Below are 23,809 nucleotides of genomic sequence, written 5' to 3' on the forward strand. Positions count from 1 at the left end.
CGCGCGGAAAGAATGGACACCTATATCTTTCCGTACGAGCTCTGATTTCCCTTACTTTATCGTGGTGATCGTTCCTCACTATGTAGGTCGGTGTCAACAAAATATTTTCGCATTCGGAGGAGAAAGTTGGTGATTGGAATTTCGTGAGAAGATTCCGTCGCAACGAAAAACGCCTTTCTTTTAATGATTTCCAGCCCAAATTCTGTATCATTTCTCTGACATTATCTCCCATATTCCATGATAATACGAAACGTGTTGCCTTTCTTTTAACTTTTTCGATGTACTCCGTCAGTCCTATCTGGTAAGGATCCCACACGGCGCAGCAGCATTCTAAAAGAGGACGGACAAGCGTAGTGTAGGCAGTCTCCTTAGTAGGTCTGTTACATTTTCTAAGTATCCTGCCAATAAAACACAGTCTTTGGTTAGCCTTCCCCACAACATTTTCTATGTGTTCCTTCCAATTTAAGTTGTTCGTAATTATAATACCTAGGTATTTAGTTGAATTTACGGCTTTTAGATTAGACTGATTTATCGTGTAACCGAAGTTTAACGAGTTCCTTTTAGCAATCGTGTGGATGACCACACACCTTTCGTTATATAGGGTCAACTGCCGCTTTCGCACCATTCAGATATCTTTTCTAAATCGTTTTGCAGTTTGTTTTGATCTTCTGATGACTTTATTAGTCGATGATCGACAGCGTCATCTGCAAACAACCTAAGACGGCTGCTCAGATTGTCTCCAAAATCGTTTATATACAGTAGATAAGGAACAGCAAAGGGCCTATAACACTACCTTGGTGAACGCCAGAAATCACTTCTGTTTTACTCGATGACTTTCCGTCAATTACTACGAACTGTGACGTCTTTGACAGTAAATCACAAATCCACTCACATAACTGAGACGATATTCCATAAGCACGCAATTTCACTACGAGCCGCTTGTTTGGTACAGTGTGAAAAGCCTTCTGGAAATCCAGAAATACGGAATCGATCTGAAATCTCTTGTGAATAGCACTCAACACTTCATCTGAATAAAGAGCTAGTTGTGTTTCGCAGGAACGATGTTTTTCTAAACCCATGTTGACTGTGTGCCAATAGACCGTTTTCTTCGAAGTAATTCATAATGTTCGAACACAATATATGTTCTAAAATCCTGCTGCATATCTACGTTAACGATATGGGCCTGTAATTTAGGGGATTACTCCTACTACCTTTCTTGAATATTGGTGTGACCTGTGCAACTTTCCAGTCTTTGGGTACGGATCTTTCGTCGATTCAACGGTTGTATTTGATTGTTAAGTATGGAGCTAATGCATCAGCATACTCCGAAAGGAACCTTATTGGTATACAGTCTGGACCAGAAGACTTGCTTTTATTAAGTGATTTAAGTTGCTTCACTACTCCGAGGATATTTACTTCTACGTTACTCATGTTGACAGCTGTTCTCGATTCGAATTCTGGAATATTTACTTCGTCTTCTTTTGTGAAGGCATTTCGGAAGGCTTTGTTTAGTAACTCTGCTTTGGCAGCGCTATCTTCAGGTCCACGCTTATATTATTAATTTGGAATAAGTGGAGATTGTCTCTTAGGGAGGCGCCAAGTGAATTTTTACCTGCTTTTTTGAATAGGTATATTTTTCTCTTATTTGTCGAGGATTTGGGGATTACATTCTTCAATCTCGCTTCGACAACTCTGTTTTCACTAATCCATGAATCGGTTTTGATGCTCGTTATTAACTCAGGATTATTTATTGCAAAGAGCTCAAGTGTGTTTTCACAACCGTTAACTATTCGCGTGGGCTCATGAACTAACTGCTCGAAATAATTTTCAGAGAATGCGTTTAGCACAATTTCGGATGATATTTTATGCGTACCTCCGGAATTAAACATGTATTTTCGCCAACATATCGAGGGTAAAATAAAGTCACCACCAACTATTATCGTATGAGTCGGGTATGTGTTTGAAATCAAACTCAAGTTTTCTTTGAACCTTTCAGCAACTGTATAATCTGAATTGGGAGGTCGGTAAAAGGATCCAATTGTTATCTTATTCCGATTGCCAACAATGACCTATGCCCATAATAACTCACAGGAATAATCTACTTCAAATTCGCGACAAGATAAACTACTTCTGACAGCAACAAACACGCCACCGCCAACCATGTTTAGCCTATCCTTTCGGAATACCGTTAGGTTCTTCGCAAAAATTTCGGCTGAGCTTATATCCGGCTTTAGCCAGCTTTCAGTGCCTATAACGATTTGAGCATCAGTGCTTTCTATTAGCGCTTGGAGCTCTGGTACTTTCCCAACACAGCTACGACAATTTACAACTGTTATACCAATGGTTCCTGAATCTACGTTCTTCCTGTGTTCAGCCTGCACCCTTTGTGATTGAAGCCCTTCTTGTGTTTTCCCTCTAACCTAAAAAACCGTCCAGTCCACGTCACACAACCCCTGCTACCCGTGTAGCCGCTTCGTGCGTATACTGGACACCTGACCTATTCAACGGAAACCGAAATCCAACCACCCTTTGGCGCAAGTCGAGGAATCTGCAGCCTACACGGTCGCAGAACCGTCTGAGCCTCTGATTCAGACCCTCCACCCGGCTCTGTACCAGACGTCCGCAATCGGTCCTGTCGACTATGCTGCAAATGGTCAGCTCTGCTTTCATCTTGCAAGGAAGACTGGCAGCCTTTACCACTTCTGTTAACCGCTCGAAACCAGAGAAAATCTCTTCTGATCCAAAGTGACACACATCACTGGTACTGACGTGAGCAACCACCTGCAGTAGGCTGCACCCTGTGCTCTTCATGGCATCCGGGAGGACCCTTTCCACATCTGGAATGCCTCCACCCGGTATGCACATGGAGTGCACATTGGTTTTCTTACCCTTCTTGTCAGCCAAGTTCCTAAGGGGCCACATAACACGCCCAATGTTGGAGCTCCCAACTACCAGTAATCCCACCCTCTGCGATTACCCGGATCTTGCAGGCTGAGTATATCCTCTGAAACAGGACAGGCGGCAGCATCTGGCTCAGCGACAGTGTCAGCCACAGACAGCACCTGGAACCTGTTTGTCAGACAAACTGGGGAGGCCTTACGTGCGGGCACCTGGGAAGTCTTTCGCCGCTTGCTTCGCCCCAGGGCGACCTTCCATTCGACCACAGGCGAAGGGTCAGCCTCAGTGCGAGCAGTAATTGGGTTGGCCATCGGCGAGGACCGATCGGAGGACTTTGACGTGCTGGACGTCCGTTGGATGCCCACGGCCGGCCCGCAACAGTGGTGCCCATCCACTGCACCATCAAGCCGTGTAACCGAAGCCATCACAGCCTGGAGCTGAGAGCGAAGTGTCACCAACTCGGCTCGCATCCGCACACAACAATCGCAGTCGCTGTCCATACTAAAGACCGTGCAAAACTAAACTATACAAATAAACGGCGTATCGGCACCTGCTGCGCAACTCTGCTCTAGACCCTGACGGAAAGGCACGAACTGTGTCTAGTAATACGCAGATATTCGAAAACCTAACTACCGAAGCACTCAGGTCAAACTAAATAATTTGCTCCTGATTAAGAACTTGTAATATGTCACAAAATCGGTTTACTTTCCGACGGAAACGAAAACGTGACAACTGTGGCTAGTTGATATTAAATTTACACACAGAAACTCAAGAAACTAAACTATTAAAGCACACAGATGATACAATAAAATTCACTCCTGGTTAGGAACTCTTAAATGACACAAAAGCGGTTACTTCCCTGTTGCTGCGTCTGTCTCGGTCGGCTACTGCTGCCTGACTCAACCACTTCTTTGAATATAGTTGTACTATTAGCTATCCTATCTTTTCCCACATCCAACTAGGTGAATTTCGGGCTGGAACCCGAGTTGCACCTCAGGCAGATGCTACGCAAACATTTAGAAACTTGAAAATTTACTCTAGACACAAACAGATGGGCTACACGAAGTTCCGCCCTGGAGGGAGTTGTGGTACCAGGAAGGGAATCCAGCCACCAACTGCCACTAACATTGCCAAAATCCATCTGACGATGCCATCCTGTAGACACACTGGTGAAGGCAAGGAAGAAGAATAGTTATCCAATCTATCCATCTAATCTTTGGCGTTCTTCTATAACACCACATTTCAGATTTTCCTATTTTCTCGTCTGTTCTGTTAATCGTCCACGTTTCATTTCCATACAAGGCTACACTCCACACAAATATCTTCAGATGAGACATCAGTAATGGGTTGTTACTTCCGGAAGGTGTGGGCGATCGGTTCTCTGCTGGAGATCGATGGAGGTGAAGCCAATGTAGACCACCAATCTGTTGTTAAAACTGCTTATTAACAATCATACATGAGTGCAGATCAGTTCTTCTAGAGCAGGCAGGCAGTAGACGGTAGTCGGCTACGAATCGGGTGGTAGCCAGGCTAGAAAGGCGAGGCTAGCATGACTACCTGCGCAATGAACACGGAATTGCTGGCTCCCGAAAAGCGAGTGGCGGCGGCAGTTGCTGGGCTGTCTGGAACTCGTGGCTCGGGCTGGGGCATGTGGAGGTGGTGGCAGCCCCGGGATTAGGCAGTCAGACAGTGGTCGCAGCTTCGTGGCCTGTAGTCGACAAATATAGCTGCGTCGTAAGTACGTCAACGACTAGCTCAGGCTGTACGTCATTGTAGGTCCCAGCTGTGCCGCTGTTGGACCTGGCCGTTGAAATACTGTGCCCTAGCGCTGAGTTTGCAGAAAGGGCTCTACAGTTTCTAACATTTAAATTTATATTCGCTTTAATACATTTCTCATTTTCATAAATCCTTTTCTTGCTGTTGCCAGATTACATTTTATATCCTGTATACTTCAACCATCATCACTTATTATCCAACCCAAATTACAAAATTCATGTAGCACTTTTAGCGTCTCATTTCCTAATCTAATTCCGCCAACATCACCTGATATAATTCAACAATCATCCATTAGCATCATATTGCTTACTTTGACGCTCATCTGTTACCCTCTTTTCAAGACATTATCCACTTTATTCAACTCATTTTTCAAATACTCTGCTGTGTTTGAAACAATTACTATACCCTTACCAGCTCCTTAAAAAGTTTTGTTTCTTATCCACCAACTTTAATTCATTTTCGAAATTTCTCCTTAAGTCCCTTTACTGCTTGTTTAACGTACAGATTGAATAATGTGGTGGCTAGGCAACAGACCTGTTTCAATCCATTGTCAGCTACTGCCTCCCTTTCACATTTGATTTACTTTTGTAAGTTGTCGCAGTCGAACTACGTTTCTCGAACTGTACATTTCACCATAATTGGTAAACTTCAATAGAAATGCCGTTATCAAGTCCCAACTGCAATCAGATATAGAAAAAAAGCTGAAGTCTAGGGAACATGAAGGAACAAACGAATATAAAAGAGCGAAAGACCAGACAGAAAACTATCTTACATGTAAGACTTACATCATGTGCGTAAGCATGTGTTCGCCGCACTGCGGCCCATGGAAGTGGCATCTTGAAAATGAGTGAAACATATTGCACATACAAAACTATTTCATCTGAGAGAAAGTTTGATATACAACAAAACATCTATTATAAATAACACCTGGAATATTGACAATAGCAATAATAAGAATTATTATTATTGCTGTAATTATGCCTTGCACAGGGTGACAATTATTGAAGTATATGAAATAACATCGTCATAACTTATGAACGGTTTGCTTTAGGACCTTCAAACTGCACGGTTGGCGGGGCATGATGGAAATTAGTATGAGCATGTGTATGGTTTGGTTCACTGACGAAACCCACCTTCATTTGGCTGCGTTCGTCAATAAGCAAAATTGGCGCGTTTGGGGAACTGAAAATCCGCATTTCACGATCGAGAAGTCTCTTCGCCCTCAATGGATGACTGTGTGGTATGCAATGTCCAGTCACGGAATAATCGGTGCGATATTCCTTGATGGCACAGTGGCTACCGAATGGTACGTGAGGGCTGGAAGATGATTTCATCCCCATTATCCAAAGTGACCCTGATTTCGTCAAGATGTGGTTCATGCAAGACGGAGCTCGACCCCATCGAAACAAGAGAGTGTTTTATGTCCTGGAGGAGCAGTTTGGGGACCGCATTCAGGCCCTGGGGTACCCAGAGGACATGTGAATCCTTTTGATGGGGCTGTATTAAAGACTAGGTGTACAGCAACAGCCCCAAAACCATTTCTGAGCTGAAAACAGACATTCAGGAGGTCATCTACAGCATCGATGTTCCGACACTTCAGGGGGTCACGCAGAATTTCGCTGTTCGTCTGCGCCACATCATCGCCAATGATGGCAGGCATATCCAATATGTCGTAACCTAAATCCGAGTATCTGTAGTGACGTTCACATGTTGAATAAAGTGTGTGCACGCCGTAGCTTGTAACTAATTTACGTTTTTTCATATAGTTCAGTAATTGTCACCCTGTAGTTACTGGTGTTACTACAGTCCATCGCAAAGCTTTCTTTTACCGACTGCTACTATAAAATTTTACTTTGATTTTGTGTGTCTGCACTATGCTTTTGACAGCCTGTTTATCGCTTATCGAAGGCCTACATATCTCTTTCGATGGCGACCCAGATGTGCTCAGAAAGTTTGAGGTCTTTCCTTCGAGTTTTTCTCAAACCATTCTAACGCAGCTTACCCATTATATTCTTGCATATTGAGCGTATTAAGAAAAAAGAGTACTTTGACGCAAATAGCGGTTGCTTGTTACGAGACAACACTGCACCTAGCCAACACGCATTGTCGTCGTCTTATGTAGCAAACGGGATAATGGACTGAAACTTCCCAGCATATTAAAATTATGTGATGGACCGGGACACTAAATCGGAACCGCGCTTTTCGTGGAACATGTTACACTCCTGGAAATGGAAAAAAGAACACATTGACACCGGTGTGTCAGACCCACCATACTTGCTCCGGACACTGCGAGAGGGCTGTACAAGCAATGATCACACGCACGGCACAGCGGACACACCAGGAACCGCGGTGTTGGTCGTCGAATGGCGCTAGCTGCGCAGCATTTGTGCACCGCCGCCGTCAGTGTCAGCCAGTTTGCCGTGGCATACGGAGCTCCATCGCAGTCTTTAACACTGGTAGCATGCCGCGACAGCGTGGACGTGAACCGTATGTGCAGTTGACGGACTTTGAGCGAGGGCGTATAGTGGGCATGCGGGAGGCCGGGTGGACGTACCGCCGAATTGCTCAACACGTGGGGCGTGAGGTCTCCACAGTACATCGATGTTGTCGCCAGTGGTCGGCGGAAGGTGCACGTGCCCGTCGACCTGGGACCGGACCGCAGCGACGCACGGATGCACGCCAAGACCGTAGGATCCTACGCAGTGCCGTAGGGGACCGCACCGCCACTTCCCAGCAAATTAGGGACACTGTTGCTCCTGGGGTATCGGCGAGGACCATTCGCAACCGTCTCCATGAAGCTGGGCTACGGTCCCGCACACCGTTAGGCCGTCTTCCGCTCACGCCCCAACATCGTGCAGCCCGCCTCCAGTGGTGTCGCGACAGGCGTGAATGGAGGGACGAATGGAGACGTGTCGTCTTCAGCGATGAGAGTCGCTTCTGCCTTGGTGCCAATGATGGTCGTATGCGTGTTTGGCGCCGTGCAGGTGAGCGCCACAATCAGGACTGCATACGACCGAGGCACACAGGGCCAACACCCGGCATCATGGTGTGGGGAGCGATCTCCTACACTGGCCGTACACCACTGGTGATCGTCGAGGGGACACTGAATAGTGCACGGTACATCCAAACCGTCATCGAACCCATCGTTCTACCATTCCTAGACCGGCAAGGGAACTTGCTGTTCCAACAGGACAATGCACGTCCGCATGTATCCCGTGCCACCCAACGTGCTCTAGAAGGTGTAAGTCAACTACCCTGGCCAGCAAGATCTCCGGATCTGTCCCCCATTGAGCATGTTTGGGACTGGATGAAGCGTCGTCTCACGCGGTCTGCATGTCCAGCACGAACGCTGGTCCAACTGAGGCGCCAGGTGGAAATGGCATGGCAAGCCGTTCCACAGGACTACATCCAGCATCTCTACGATCGTCTCCATGGGAGAATAGCAGCCTGCATTGCTGCGAAAGGTGGATATACACTGTACTAGTGCCGACATTGTGCATGCTCTGTTGCCTGTGTCTATGTGCCTGTGGTTCTGTCAGTGTGATCATGTGATGTATCTGACCCCAGGAATGTGTCAATAAAGTTTCCCCTTCCTGGGACAATGAATTCGCGGTGTTCTTATTTCAATTTCCAGGAGTGTATTACAGACTGATCTACCAGATAGGATTCGGATACGAAATAGAGAAGATTCACGAAAGAGCAGCGCGATTCGCCATGGGTTGGTTTAGTAAGCATGAAAGTGTCATCGAGATGCTCACCCAACTCCAGTGACAGGCACTACCCAAAACGGCGTCGTGCATCATGATACGGTTTGCTGTCAAAATTCTGACAGCGTAAGTTCGTAGAAAACTTCAACCAATTTGTTGTTTCCTCTTACGTGTATTTTGTGAAAGAACCAAGAAAGCAAAGTTAGAGAGATTGGAGTTCGCACGTAGTTTTTCCAACAAACATTTTTGCCGTACATCATTCACGATTGGAACAGGAAAGGGGGGAAGTGACAGTGGTATACAACTACTGTCCGCCACAAACCATATTCACAGTATATATGTAGATGTAGACCTCCTTTCATGCTTGGAGTCTGCATTCGGGGTGTTCCGACACACATGCCCTGTATATGCCTTGAGACGTGGAGCGGTCATAGGGACTCATGGCTTCTCAAACCATAGCAAGGAGATAGTTACGGATGGAATGGCTTCTCACTGATTTTTGTTGGCCAGCACTGAAATGATGAATGATTTACTGCAATTTGGCCCTCATATACTATGATACGATCTGGGACAGTCGAACACGACCCTTGTCATCAACATTTTGTTGACCATGGCGGTGTCAGTTTTTTTCTGAATCTAGGCACGATCTACATGATGGCGCCTGAGAAGCTCAGTGCCTACACGATCTCGGAGATAGTCTCCCATCGGTTGGACACTTTCTGTGTGGTCATGGTCAAATGCTTCCATGTTGAACATCTTGCTAACAGTGTGCTCGACTGTTACGTATATAACGAGAAAAAAGTCATACGCGTCAGTCATGTGACGCGCCTAAGTATTCCATTCGCTGTGGCTGCTGGAGCGTTTTCTTTCCGAGACGACATCGTCGTTGAAGAAATAATACCACGTATCTGTGTCGAATTGGCGTGTAAATGCAAAAGCGCGCACAGCACAGTATTATGCATACTACGCGTATCATCGTGTTGGAAAACGTCTCTTGTCTCAAAGCTTCAGTTAATGGAAGAGAACACCGTTTCAGAAGGCAATCTTTTCTCCGAGAAAGAAATCGGTGCGCAACTGAAAGTGGCGATGTGTTTTGGAGAGCGGTTGACAACTACCATCCATTGCACCAATCGTCCATCTTGTGCAGGTCTACATTTCAGTATTGTTTTCTGGCTTTGCTACCTCGCGATAGGCAACAGCATTATCACCGAATAGCTTGACCGAGCTTCCGGCACTCCATTTGCTCGGTATTTCATTCTTTTGTAATAATGCAGAATTTACACCTTTTTTTATATTGTCTGACTTACGTGGTATCTTTTCAGCTACATTTTCATAGTGAAGAATTGAAAAATAGTCACCCCCGTGGCCAACAGAAGGTATGCCAGCTGACCGAAGTAGGAAATATCGGAAAAGGCATCCACGCGGTATTGTTTCTTCAACGACGATATGAGGAGAACCTGGAATGTTTTTAACTTCACGTGTTTCATTCACCACTCATCTGAACCTTCAGGAAGAAGATTTTACTCAGTTTTATCAGTGACTGACTCACACATGCGTCCATTATTTTTATGAATGTCCAGTCAACGACATTTTCAATGTCTACCGGCATTTGAAGATTAGATTAGAGATTAGATTAGTTTTTCGTTCCATAGATCCGTGCTGAGGAGATCCTCGTGGATGTGGAACATGTCAATTTTTTTTATTTTTTAAAATTTTTTTTAAAGCTGAAATAACAATACATAGCTCACTGGAGAACGATTCTACTGTCGCCAACGTACTTTTCGTGCGAGATCCACGAAGACAAGATAAGAGAATTTAGGGCTGGCGCGGAGACATATACGCAGACAGTAGCTTTTCCCACGTTCTGTTTGCGAGTGGAACAGGAAAGGAAGTAAGTAGGAGTAGTACTAGGTACTCTCCACCATGTACCATACCATGACTTGAGGATTATGTATGTACATGTAAAGTCTTAGCTTTGGCTATTTTTTGTGCAAGACATTGTATGAATAATTTGGATATGCATGTTGTATGGGTCATACACGTTAGTGCAACGGAAAGGGGGTTGGAATGTGATTTGATATTCATTAACGTTTTACAATCAGTGACTATGGTTAAAGTATTCTAAACGCAGCATCTAGGGTAGTACTAAAATGGACGTTTAACAACTTCACTCATGAGTAAGTCAACCTAATCATTCTTGCCCTCCCAATATTTCTAAACAGAATGAACCCGAAATCCATCTAAAAAATTTCGGAGGTCGTTCAGGGATTTTTTTCTGTGTATTTTGGTATAAGGGACTTGTGATCTTCGATGAATGACTGCAGGGTACTAATGTAATTACGAGTTATTCGTTTTGATACCTCAGTTTGCTTTGTTACCTGTGAAAATACCTTCACAACATTGAAAAAGCCTATAATGAGTAATCACCAAAGTAAACAACAAAAACACTGAGTAATATGACAAGCTATAGGTACAGATACAAAAGAACTGTGATTTGTTTGCTGTCGCTGCGCGAACAGTTCGGCATAGCGTCGTAGTGCTGTCTTTCCATTTCATTCAGTGAACACATACGCGAGGTACATACTGGCCAACTCCCAGGCAGTAAACCCATTCGTACTGCTGAATATCACTGTTAACGTACAATTAAAAGTAACCAAAAGTACAGTAAAAGAAACCCGAAGCAGAGCCGAGCAGTACTGAATGAGAGCTTGAGAGCAAAGATTAAAGTAAGTATTCCTGCTGTCGGCCGCTAGTGTTGTAAGTGAATGCAATACATTTGCTTCTAAACAAGACACGCAGTACATACCTTCAACATTTTCCCTGTTTTTCAGATTGTTTCAGTACAGTATCAATTCAAAGATGAATGGGTTCAATAAATCAAACGGAGTGCAATTACGCCAACGGAGACAACGAGTCCCTTATATCGAAAGTTTGTCAGTAAAGTTCGGGTTCACTTTGTATTCCAGTGGAGGTGGTACAAAGGTAACACACTTGACTAGCTTTCAGATGGACGTCGGCTCAAACTTCCATCCGGTTAATCAGACTGGGTTAGCAGTGTTTTCCCAGAATCGCTCAGGTCAAATTCCCAGATTGTTCTCGTCAGAAGAACACGTCGGAGTTCCTTTTCTATCCCCCTCCATTGAGAACTTCCGCTCCTCCTGTAATGACCTTCCTGTCAACAGAATGTTAAACCCTAACATGCAACACTTTATTTTAAGAATAAAATATTCAGCAGTCTACATACATGTTATGATTTTATGACGTCATGTGCTTCCCATAACAATGAAAGTTATAATAACAGCACATATCTGGCACGGATGTCATTCTTCATAAGCACGTGGCCAAAAATTTAGTTATCCACATGAGACATCACACTAATACCGAGTAACGCCGCCTCTAGTCTTGATAGTGGCCTCAATTCGACAAGGAAATCAGTATGGAAGTATCCTCAGAAATGCCATATCAAGATGAAGACTCTCCTACCTGATTATACAGGGTGGTCAGAAACAGTCTGAAAAGCTTGTAAGAGCGTTGCAGGGTAGGTTGTGCTCAGAAATAATCGTTAAAAAAAAATTCGATGCGTTGCGCTGTTTCCGATTTAATTAGTATACAAATTAACCAATCAGTTCGCTGCACTCGCAAATCTAAGCAGCCTGCCAGAGGCTGTGTTGCCAAACATGTTCTTCCTTTGGTTAGTCAAAAAAATAAAAAATAAAGAAAAATAAAAGAAAACAAAAAAAAAAATGCGGGAAACCTTTGGACGGTAGAGAGTTCGGTACTTGCTACATTTCAAAGTTCAGTTTTTGTGTCGCTATCTAATTAGGTTTGAGGAAACCAAACGAAGAACACGTTTTTTAACACCGACTCTTGACAGGCTGCTTGAATCTGCACGAGCAATGACTTGATTTCCTGGCTTCAGTGTTAATTAAATCAGAAGTGGCGCAGCGTATCGAAATTTTTTTGTTAACAGTTGTTTCTTAGCACAACCTACCTTGCAACACCCTTACAAGCTTTTCTTACTGTTTCTGACCACCCTGTATACTGTTGAGCTACTGTGCTGCAGGGATAAGGAATGCTACGTTTCACTCACTGTTCCAAATAGTTCCAGACATTTTCTTTGCGGTTATGACCATGTGACTTTCGAGGAGTGTTCATTATAATGCAATCCCTTACTTATAGTCAACATATTACCAAGCTCAATTATTACGTTGTAATAACTATCTCATAGTTTAAACAACGTTGAAGTATATAGTAAGAACAAATGCGTCATATTTCCAGATGAATAGTACTTATCTTGCAAAATTGGTCTCAGTGTCAGGACTGGTTCCTTTGTTCCTGTATAACCTATTGAAAAGATTTTGTCCAGGTTCGTTCAAATGACAATTCGCTGGCACATTATGTTGCTTTTAACCATTTTCTTCTTTTATTTGCGTGTTCTTGAAACATAATTTAGCCCAACATATTTGACACTTTTCAAATATACATTGTGCAGCTTGCTTGAACCATACAAAGAACATAATCGATGAGACATCAACATGTACCAAACTCAATAGATGCTAAACCCACTCTGACGTGTTTGCCCCAAAAACTTGTATGTATATTACGAACCCAGCTTCCAGTACCTTCTAGAGCAGGATATACACTCCTGGAAATGGAAAAAAGAACACATTGACACCGATGTGTCAGACCCACCATACTTGCTCCGGACACTGCGAGAGGGCTGTACAAGCAATGATCACACGCACGGCACAGCGGACACACCAGGAACCGCGGTGTTGGTCGTCGAATGGCGCTAGCTGCGCAGCATTTGTGCACCGCCGCCGTCAGTGTCAGCCAGTTTGCCGTGGCATACGGAGCTCCATCGCAGTCTTTAACACTGGTAGCATGCCGCGACAGCGTGGACGTGAACCGTATGTGCAGTTGACGGACTTTGAGCGAGGGCGTATAGTGGGCATGCGGGAGGCCGGGTGGACGTACCGCCGAATTGCTCAACACGTGGGGCGTGAGGTCTCCACAGTACATCGATGTTGTCGCCAGTGGTCGGCGGAAGGTGCACGTGCCCGTCGACCTGGGACCGGACCGCAGCGACGCACGGATGCACGCCAAGACCGTAGGATCCTACGCAGTGCCGTAGGGGACCGCACCGCCACTTCCCAGCAAATTAGGGACACTGTTGCTCCTGGGGTATCGGCGAGGACCATTCGCAACCGTCTCCATGAAGCTGGGCTACGGTCCCGCACACCGTTAGGCCGTCTTCCGCTCACGCCCCAACATCGTGCAGCCCGCCTCCAGTGGTGTCGCGACAGGCGTGAATGGAGGGACGAATGGAGACGTGTCGTCTTCAGCGATGAGAGTCGCTTCTGCCTTGGTGCCAATGATGGTCGTATGCGTGTTTGGCGCCGTGCAGGTGAGCGCCACAATCAGGACTGCATACGACCGAGGCACACAGGGCCAACACCCGGCATCATGGTGTGGGGAGCGATCTCCTACACTGGCCGTACACCACTGGTGATCGTCGAGGGGACACTGAATAGTGCACGGTACATCCAAACCGTCATCGAACCCATCGTTCTACCATTCCTAGACCGGCAAGGGAACTTGCTGTTCCAACAGGACAATGCACGTCCGCATGTATCCCGTGCCACCCAACGTGCTCTAGAAGGTGTAAGTCAACTACCCTGGCCAGCAAGATCTCCGGATCTGTCCCCCATTGAGCATGTTTGGGACTGGATGAAGCGTCGTCTCACGCGGTCTGCACGTCCAGCACGAACGCTGGTCCAACTGAGGCGCCAGGTGGAAATGGCATGGCAAGCCGTTCCACAGGACTACATCCAGCATCTCTACGATCGTCTCCATGGGAGAATAGCAGCCTGCATTGCTGCGAAAGGTGGATATACACTGTACTAGTGCCGACATTGTGCATGCTCTGTTGCCTGTGTCTATGTGCCTGTGGTTCTGTCAGTGTGATCATGTGATGTATCTGACCCCAGGAATGTGTCAATAAAGTTTCCCCTTCCTGGGACAATGAATTCACGGTGTTCTTATTTCAATTTCCAGGAGTGTAGTCCAAATTAGTGCTAACACGACTGTCTTAATTGACATTGTTTTTCAGATTTAATTTATATATTTTTTCTGAAAATAATTATTTATGGAACGTTTTATATCCTTAATGATTAATAACAAAGTATGCAAATTTTGACAATATGAAAAATAGTACTTCTTCTTAATTTATAAAATAGATTTCATTACCGATGGCAACGTTAGAAATCTTATAAATGAAGATAGAAATTTCGTTTGCAGGAAAACTGAAGCATAAAAATAATATATTTAGTGTAAATTTGTCTTTTGATCATTTAAGTTGACAATTATGATTACTATTGTAATTTTCGTAGTACAAGATCGATATTACAAGATGGATCGATATGAATAATAAAAATATATTATCAGAAAAATAGTTTTTGGTAATCAAATATTTTCAGAGATATCTTCAGATGATAAATATATAAGTTAAGTAAGAAAATTAACCCAAGTCTGGCCTCACTTTATACAGAATCGAACATTTAGATTAACCTACGAAAGTTCCGAGGAAGTAAGGTTCATTACATCCTTAAGCCAGAAACGTATGCTTGCAGCCCTGTGAACACCCCTGAATGATAGGAGTGTCCATAGAATACTCATCATGAAGATGTAGAAGAAAGGGCAGCCTTTGTCCACCGAAAATGTTGAAATAAACATCCTACTTCATGTTCACAGTAAAATGTTGGAGCGGACACTAGCCACAGCACGGGAAACAGCACAAAAACTTCACAGAACAACCTCCGGCCTGAACTACAACCTCCACACACTGCGTGTTAAACACCTCACAATGCCGTTGGTACGCTTGACAACTCGCATCATTTGAAAAGAGGCAAAATCGCGACTCGTCGCACCCACACTACATGCCTCCGGTCAGTTACCTAAGGTCCTTTCACATTGTTGTTTGGTACATCGAACACGGGCAGTTGTAAATGTTTCTGCGAGCTACCTGACTACAAAATTCCATTTTACGCAGTTCTCTGTGCAATGATCGCTCGGGAAGTAGCTCAGAGGGGCCTGCATTCATTAATAGCAGCAATTCCTGTCTGGTTTGAAACTGATTATCACTGACAATGTCTGATACTCGTCTTCGGTCTCTAGCAGCTAAGATCTTTAAACGACTACCAGCTGCGATTGGCACCCTCTTCCCTGTCGACACATTGCACAGTCCGTGTTTATACACCAACAAATCGGGCAATTTCATTCACGGTGTTGTCACGGGCACGTCCAAACGCGATAGCCATTCTGTCACGCCTCCCACGTCTGCGCCGACAATGAACAACCGACTAACATGTACACTCACGTTAACTGTCATTACTTAAATCAGCAGTGACGTTTGACATGGCTGCCTAGTAGCACTCTTATACTATGTACAGCTCTCCAGAGTGACCAATGCACTCTGTTAACGGGGTGACTATTATCTTGTCTGGCGAGCTTATATGCTTTGTTACCATTTGGACTGAAGAAAATAATATTTCTGCGTTTCTTCTTTTGTAGTACAGTATTTCACTTTTGCAGCAAATGTACTCTATGCGCCGTCCGCTGTGGCCGAGCGGTTCTAGGCGCTTCAGTCTGGGACCGCGCGACTGCTACGGTCGCAGGTTCGAATCCTGCCTCGGGCATGGATGTGTGTGATGTCCTTGGGTTAGTTATGTTTAAGTAGTTCTAAGTTCTAGGGGACTGATAGCCTTAGATGTTAAGTCCCATAGTGCTCAGAGCCATTTGAACCATTTGTACTCTGTGATAAACGAAACGTGTTTACTCTTGTTTACACAGGGCAGCTGGAGCCACGTGGGAAAGGCGATTTGTGCGCAGCGACTTCTTGGCCATCCACCTAACGGCAACACAGCAAGGCAGCTCACAGGAAGAGTCGAGCTATTTTAATTTTGAAAATGGATTATGCAAAGTTGACTTTTGTTACTCATTGTTAGAGAAATAAATATTTGAGTTTCTAAGAACTGACACTTTTTTCAGTTAGTTATTGCATAGATTCACCTAATGTGTGTGCTGTATTAAAACGTTTTACCAATCGTTCGTATAAATTTCCATCTAATACATTCATGGATGTCAACAAGAATCCCGTCCTTTTCGTGTCCCATGAAAAGTTTGAAATTTCGTACCATTGAAATGCGACAGTTATGGAAGTTGTACTTGTCGTGGTTTAGAAACCCGTGGGGTTGACTGAATTTCACTCATGTACGTCATAATCGTAGCCCTGTGTGCCTATCGGCTAAGTCATGTTCAAACAATGGGCCTGACACAATAAATAAGACGATACTTCCGTATTTTGTGCCCAGCAGATAACTATGATAAATACATTCTGAATACACAACAGGCATGTGGGGAAGGGAGCTGACGACAAGAGCAGTGCAATACTTCGTCTATTTATCAATTTTCCTTTCACAAAACCACCCTTTCCTTAACTCAGGACACGTTCTGAATCTCAGCTTAATGTATGTTCTTTGGAGTTTCAAATAGCATGGATTTGTGACAGAGAGTTCGGATTACTAGGATACTACAAATCACCGGCAGATTCATTAACCACGAATTGAGTTTTATACATCTATTACCATTCGTCACAAAACATGAAAATAATCACGGGGTTTAGATCTAACATAAATTAACACAAAGACAAGAAAAATACCATTCCATTCTGATCCCTAAGTGAACGACTGTTTGTAAAATACGAGGAACACAACAAATCATATTATCCAGCACAGTCCGTTGTTTAAGGATTAGAAAGCGATACAGGAAAACGGAAATGGATAATCTTCACTTATTCATTTATGGATACATAAAAGGCTCCGGCCGGCCGAAGTGGCCGTGCGGTTAAAGGCGCTGCAGTCTGGAACCGCAAGACCGCTACGGTCGCAGGTTCGAATCCTGCCTCGGGCATGGATGTTTGTGATGTCCTTAGGTTAGTTAGGTTTAACTAGTTCTAAGTTCTAGGGGACTAATGACCTCAGCAGTTGAGTCCCATAGTGCTCAGAGCCATTTGAACCATAAAAGGCTCCAACAACACCAATCGTACCATCCACTAGCTTATTCAAACGCAGAGAGTGAGTGGAAGTATCAGGGCCATGTGTCTGGCTGGGATAGACACATCTACGATAATCACGCAAAGTAGTACAAATACACCGACGGAAAAAAAATCACAACACCAAGAAGGAGTTGTGCGACATAAACGAAAGTTGGAGATTTGTTTCTACATCTGAAAGATGACGTTTATTCATATTTCGCGCCAGTCGCATAAGAACGGAGGATGCAAATCATGTTTACTTTAAATAAACTCTGTAATGGTCGTGAGCATTAGTTACCTTCTAGACTGGACGTGGTGAGTTGATGTTAGTCAAGAATGCCTTTAAGGCAACAAAGACGCCATTATCAACACCTCACTGATTTGAAGCCGGCCGGAGTGGCCGAGCGGTTCTAGGCGCTACAGTCTGGAACCGCGCGACCGCTACGGTCGCAGGTTCGAATCCTGCCTCGGGCATTGATGTGTGCGATGTCCTTAGATTAGCTAGGTTTAAGTAGTTCTAAGTTCTAGGGGACTGATTACCTCAGCAGTTAAGTCCCATAGTGCTCAGAGCCATTTTTTTGGAACTGATTTGAACGGGGTCGTCTAATAGGGCTACGAGAAGCTGATGTTCCTTCTGTGATACTGCAGAAAGACTTGACAGAAATATACCCACTGTACATAATCGCTGGCAGCGGTGGTCACGATAATGTACGGTACAAGAAGACCGGGCTCCGGACGGCCAACTGGCACTACCGAATACTCGGCGTATGGCTCTGGCACACCGTACTGCGACTGCAGTTGGCACCACAGTGACACAACGAACTGTTACAAATCGGTTACTTCAGGGCCTCCTAGCCAGACGCCCTGTAGCGTGCATTTTACTGACGTCGAAAGAACCGCCATTTGCGACTTCATTTGTGTCTAGGGAGAGCCCATTGGAGGGTAGGGTGGAGGTCTGTTGTGTTTTCTGATGAAAGCTGGTCGCGTGCCGGTGGCAGTGATAGCCGTGTGCTGGTTAGAAGGAGGCCAGCTGAAGGCCTGCAACCAACCTGTCCGCAGCCTAGACACATTCGACATACACCTGGAGCTTTGGTCTGTAGTGCCATTTAGTGCGTATGACAGCAGGAGCACTCTCGAGGTTATCCCACGCACCCTGACTGCAAATTTGTACGTCACCCTGGTGATTCGACCTATTGTGCTGCCATTCGTGAACAGCAACCAGGAGACGTTTTCCAAACAGGATGGCTCTCGTCCACATACCGCTATTGAAGCCCAACATGCTCTACAGGGTGTCGACATGTTGCCTTGGCCTGCTCGATCACCAAATCTGCCTCCTGTTGGGCACACGTGGGACATCATCGGACGATAACTCCAGCATCATCCAAAACCAGCATTAACCAGCTCTGATTGACCGACCAAGTGCAACTGGCTAGGAACTCCATCCCACAAACTGAAATCCTGGACCTGTACAACACAATGCACGCACGTTTTCATGCATGCATTCAACATTCTGTCGGCTACACCGGTTATTAAAGTACCAGCGTTTCGCATTTTCAGTGGCTGATCTCTCGCTTATATTAACCTGTGATCTTGGAATGTTAATCATTTAAGTATATTAGCTAGACAAATGTCTTTCCGAAATTTCATTATTCTACATAGATTATTTTTGGTGTTTAAATTTTTTCCGTCAGTGTATATAGAAATAGGTAACCAATACGAATTTACCACATGTTTAGGTAGCCACTGCGTTCAAAATTAATCACTCTCATATACTGTTTGTATTGGGCTTTGGTGGTAATCAGGATCAATGCACTTCGTCGGCTTTAGGTTAGAATTTAGGCCAACAAATTAAAAAACGGCCAAAATAATATAAATTCGATCTGCATATGGGTATTCGTTAAGCTCAGGGGTTTGAGTTCTGCCGTTTGAGCTATGTCATGCGCCATGCATCCTAAGGTAATGGCCACACGATCAGCTAAAGACCAGACTTAACGCAAAATCTCTTACGTTCAAAATCTGCGAAAAAAATTAAAATTCCACTTGCATGTGAATATTCAATATGCTCAGGTCCAAACTTTTAGGCTAGGCGACGGTTCAATGGTCTTTAAGTAGTGGCCACATGATCAGCTGAAGACCAGAATCAAGGTAGAGTCCAATACATTCATAACCTGCTAATAGTATATAAAATAAATTTTCCACATGTATGTGAGTATTCATCATACTCAGGGCTTTAAGTTCTGTATTTTAAGCTAGGCCATGCACCAGTAATCTTTAAGTAACGGCCACATGAAGGGCTGATGGTCAGAATATAGTCAGTCACAAAGCAAACTCTATCAAAAGCCACGAAAATACACTGCTCAGAACTTTGCACGTTAACTAAAAAAAAAAAAAAAAAAATAGCAAGACACTGCAATTAGAGCTGTTGATGATACTTTAACAACACACTAGCAAGAACACATGTGTAACGGCTTCCATAATGACACAAAGTGAATTTTACAAAGTCACATTTACCACATCAATCGAAAGAAAAAAAAATTAAGAATTGTAAGGGATCGCGAAACGTTTGATTAACTTCTGCAAAGAAATGAATGGAATTGCTTGTATCTTCAGTTTAAACTAAATCCACCGAATACACTCGCAGTAGAAGGATCTCCATACTTCCCCTGCCCGAGAGCGACCATCCCGCACGAAGTGGAGGGAGTGCTGTCCATTTCCATTTTTCCACCTAGGTCATGCAAAAACAGATTTCCACCCCAAGCCACCGACCAACCTCTCTTGTTTCAGCAGTCCCCATCTACAAATAAAGTTTGCATTACCATTTCATCACTCTGTGAGAACTGTAGTCATGCTGGAGCGAACTTCAAAATACATTTTTTCTTATTTACTCACTCACACAGGGTGAAGCGGTAAACTTAATGGACTGTGAAAGGAACAATAAATAAACACAAATGTTCTTCTCTGCTCTAGTGGCTATGTGTTGCTGTGACAGCGTGAAATAGCAGTAGGACTAGACTCTGTCAGCATGCTAAGGCACAAGGTACACTTAACACACTTCTAATAGAAGGACAACCTCAATATTTCTTTATGCATACTCTCATTAAACAATGAAGAGGGGGTCCTAGCTCCTCCTGAAAATCACTCGCAGTGACAAACACACAAACACATTACAATACATTTCGTAAGTAAACATTACAGATAATTTAAGCATATGGCAGATGAATCTGTCATTGAATACAGTGGAGCAGAGATTAAAATTATACATTAGAATGAGTTCATGATAACTCTTTTTTCTGAAGAACTCAAAAGTTACAAATATCAATGAAATTCAGGGAGAGATGTATTTGTCTCCTTCATCCCGTGAAGTTAACAAGGGTATAAGTAAAACAATAAAGATTTTTAATTAACTATTACACAAGACTCCTCACCCTTACGCCACTGATCGAAGTAAAATCACAAAAAATAATCACAAGACAAGAAGGTTGACATAAATAAGATGATATACAGAGTGAATACCCTGAAACTTGCACTGCAAATATTGCGGACTGGAAAGTGCTACTGATGTGCCCTTTTCACAGAATGGATTGGTAGTAAGGGCTCGTTTTGTTAGCCAATAAACAGATTGTAATATTACTTAAAAAGTGTATTTTTTGTGCAACCATTCACTTTTTAAATGGAAAAATATTTATTGACATTAACAACCTAAAAATAGGATAAATTAGAATTTCATTGATGTTTGTTGCAGGAATCTACTGTGTGTCGTTTACGAGATACCATACCGTGAAAAGTTTTCACAGCAACACTTGTTTGTGCCATTCAATCTGAATAGTTGCTAGGTACGATATTGTTACGTTTGCTTACAGTGTGCTTGTGTCTTCCTTGAATGAAGTGCGACTTACTAGTCAGTCAGTGAGTGAAAATCGAAGCAGTACGTCGTGAGTGGCCGCTGAAGTTTAACAATGCAGAAAAAAGCCGGCGTGCTCATGGAGTGTGGAAAGTGTATGAAGAATGCAGTTAGTTCATATGCGGTGTATGCGGCAAGATATCGCAAGAGACGTCAACTATCTCGGCAATTATTTATCAGGCTCTTCAACAAAAAAATGGTTCAAATGGCTCTGAGCACTATGGGACTTAACTGCTCTGGTCATCAGTCCCCTAGAACTTAGAACTACTTAAACCTAACTAACCTAAGGACATCACACACATCGATGCCCGAGGCAGGATTCTAACCTGCGACCGTAGCGGTCACGTGGTTCCAGCCTGTAGCGCCTAGAACCGCTCGGCCACTCCGGCCGGCGCTCTTCAACAGTTACTTGAAAGTGGTAGGGTAAGTCCTAGACGACGTAACAAAAGGAAACAAATAACGACAGAAGAAGGGGAAGTTAATGTTCTTGCTGTCGTTGGAGTTTGTCAAGACGTTAGCTCCCGGGCAATCGTACGAGGAAGTGGCATGAGTCACACAGGTGTCTACGCCTTCTCCATCGACATAGGTTTCATCCCTATCACGTCTCTCTCCATCAAGACCTACACGGAAATGATTATGATAATCGTGCTAACTTCTGTACATGGGCATTAAGACAGGGTACTCCAGATGTATCATGTATCTTGTTTAGTGATGCAGCTACATTTATCAGTCATGGCCCGGTAAACTGCGGAAACATGCGCTATTGGTCTGCTGACAATCCCTGTTGGCTTCGTCAGGTGGAATGTCAGTGTCCATGCAGTGTAAACGTGTGGTGTGGGATACCATCAGCTCATAGGCCCCTGTGTCATAGATGTAGGCCTAATACTGAACGCGCACAAGTATCGCATCCTCCTCACAGACCGTCTTCCACAGGTGTTAGAAGACGTTCCTGTGCAGACTAGGAGGAACCTGTGGTACCGACATGATGACTGTCCAGCCCATAGTGCACGAAGTACAACAGCAGAGTACCTGTACCTCCGCTGGCACATTCCCCGGACTTTTTCTGCGGGGAAAGCTGAAAGACGCAGTCTATAAGGCCTTACCAACTAGATAGACCCTTTAATATGCAACGACGTATTACTGCCACTTGCTCAGACATCTCCCCTGAAACGATAGCAGGCGTGCAGCAGTCGTTCCATACCAGACTGGAAGAGTGTGTTGCTGCTGCCACTGGTCATTTTGAACACAACCTGTGATGGTCAATTATCTCGTTACTGGTCAGAATCCACATAATTAGTGTATGCACTAGTGTTGTTCTTTAATATATGCTACCGTAAGTGTTGCACAAATATCGGTGTTGGAAGTTTTCAAAATACGACATCTCGTTAGAGGCTTGCACTAGAATCCTGCAACAAACACGACTGACATTCTAATTCACCCTATTTTTAGTTTTTTAATGTCAATAGGCACTGTCCCATTTAATAAAGTGCAAGCTTGCACAAAAATACACTTTACAAGTATTACTACAATCTGCTTATTGGCTAACAATATGAACCCTGACTACCAATCTATTCTGTGAAAACGGGAAATCAATAGCACTTTCTTTTTCCACAATATCTGCTGTGCAAGTTTTAGGTGATTCGCCCTGTATACATGTTTTGATCACCATGTGAGAGTAAAGCACGGAAGTATTGTCAACTGTTTAGCTCATATGCACAAAGTAGACTACAATAATTACAAGAAACACATGCAAGAAGTCTAATCATTCAGAATGATAAGTACTATAGTGCGAAGACATTTCCACGACCTTAACGTAATACTTAACTGATTATTACTAATGCTTCTATTGGAGTGCTTTTAATTTTTTGATAGGAGAGGGTATATTACTTCTTTGAAGTGCAGCTCCAGTAAGGTTTCATTAACAAGAATTTGTGCAATTTCCCCCCAAAAGAACATAAACACATAAAATCCACTTCAACTACAAAGCAACATGACAGAAAATCAGAGACACTTACATGGATGTCATTGACATAGACATGCACAAAAGGATTCGCATAATCAAAGAATGAAAAACCAAATGCTTGAAACAAGATGAACAGTGCAAATCAGGCGTGGAACAGTCACAAATGGGTGGCGCACGATGTAGTTAATAATAGTTTCTGTTGGTGGGTGCGTGACATCAAGAAATAAATCAACACATAATGTGCACGCTAGCAAAACGACTCCAGATCTTACATATAGCACATTTGGCACATAACTTGCTGAACAACAAGATTACTAGAATATTTGATTTCATTGTCCTCTGTGAACAAATAATCTCTATGTGGCATCAAAGTTGATTTCATAACATTTACTCAATGCGAGCACTATGATTTTGGGCAGATTGGTCTGAGAAGAGGGAACACTTGACACGATGTTCTTGAGGGAGACCCA

General features: G+C 43.8%; 1 long non-coding RNA gene across 1 annotated transcript in view; it reads left to right on the forward strand.

The window, feature by feature from the left end:
- The window catches only part of LOC124721917, a 172,499-nt gene extending 156,081 nt beyond the window's left edge, over positions 1 to 16,418 (forward strand). The window contains exon 3 of the long non-coding RNA XR_007006410.1: positions 16,233 to 16,418. This is a non-coding gene — a long non-coding RNA (uncharacterized LOC124721917). The remainder of the gene's footprint in view (positions 1 to 16,232) is intronic.
- Positions 16,419 to 23,809: the final 7,391 nt, after the last annotated feature.

Source organism: Schistocerca piceifrons, chromosome X (assembly GCF_021461385.2).
Source record: "Schistocerca piceifrons isolate TAMUIC-IGC-003096 chromosome X, iqSchPice1.1, whole genome shotgun sequence".
Taxonomy (NCBI): domain Eukaryota; kingdom Metazoa; phylum Arthropoda; class Insecta; order Orthoptera; family Acrididae; genus Schistocerca; species Schistocerca piceifrons.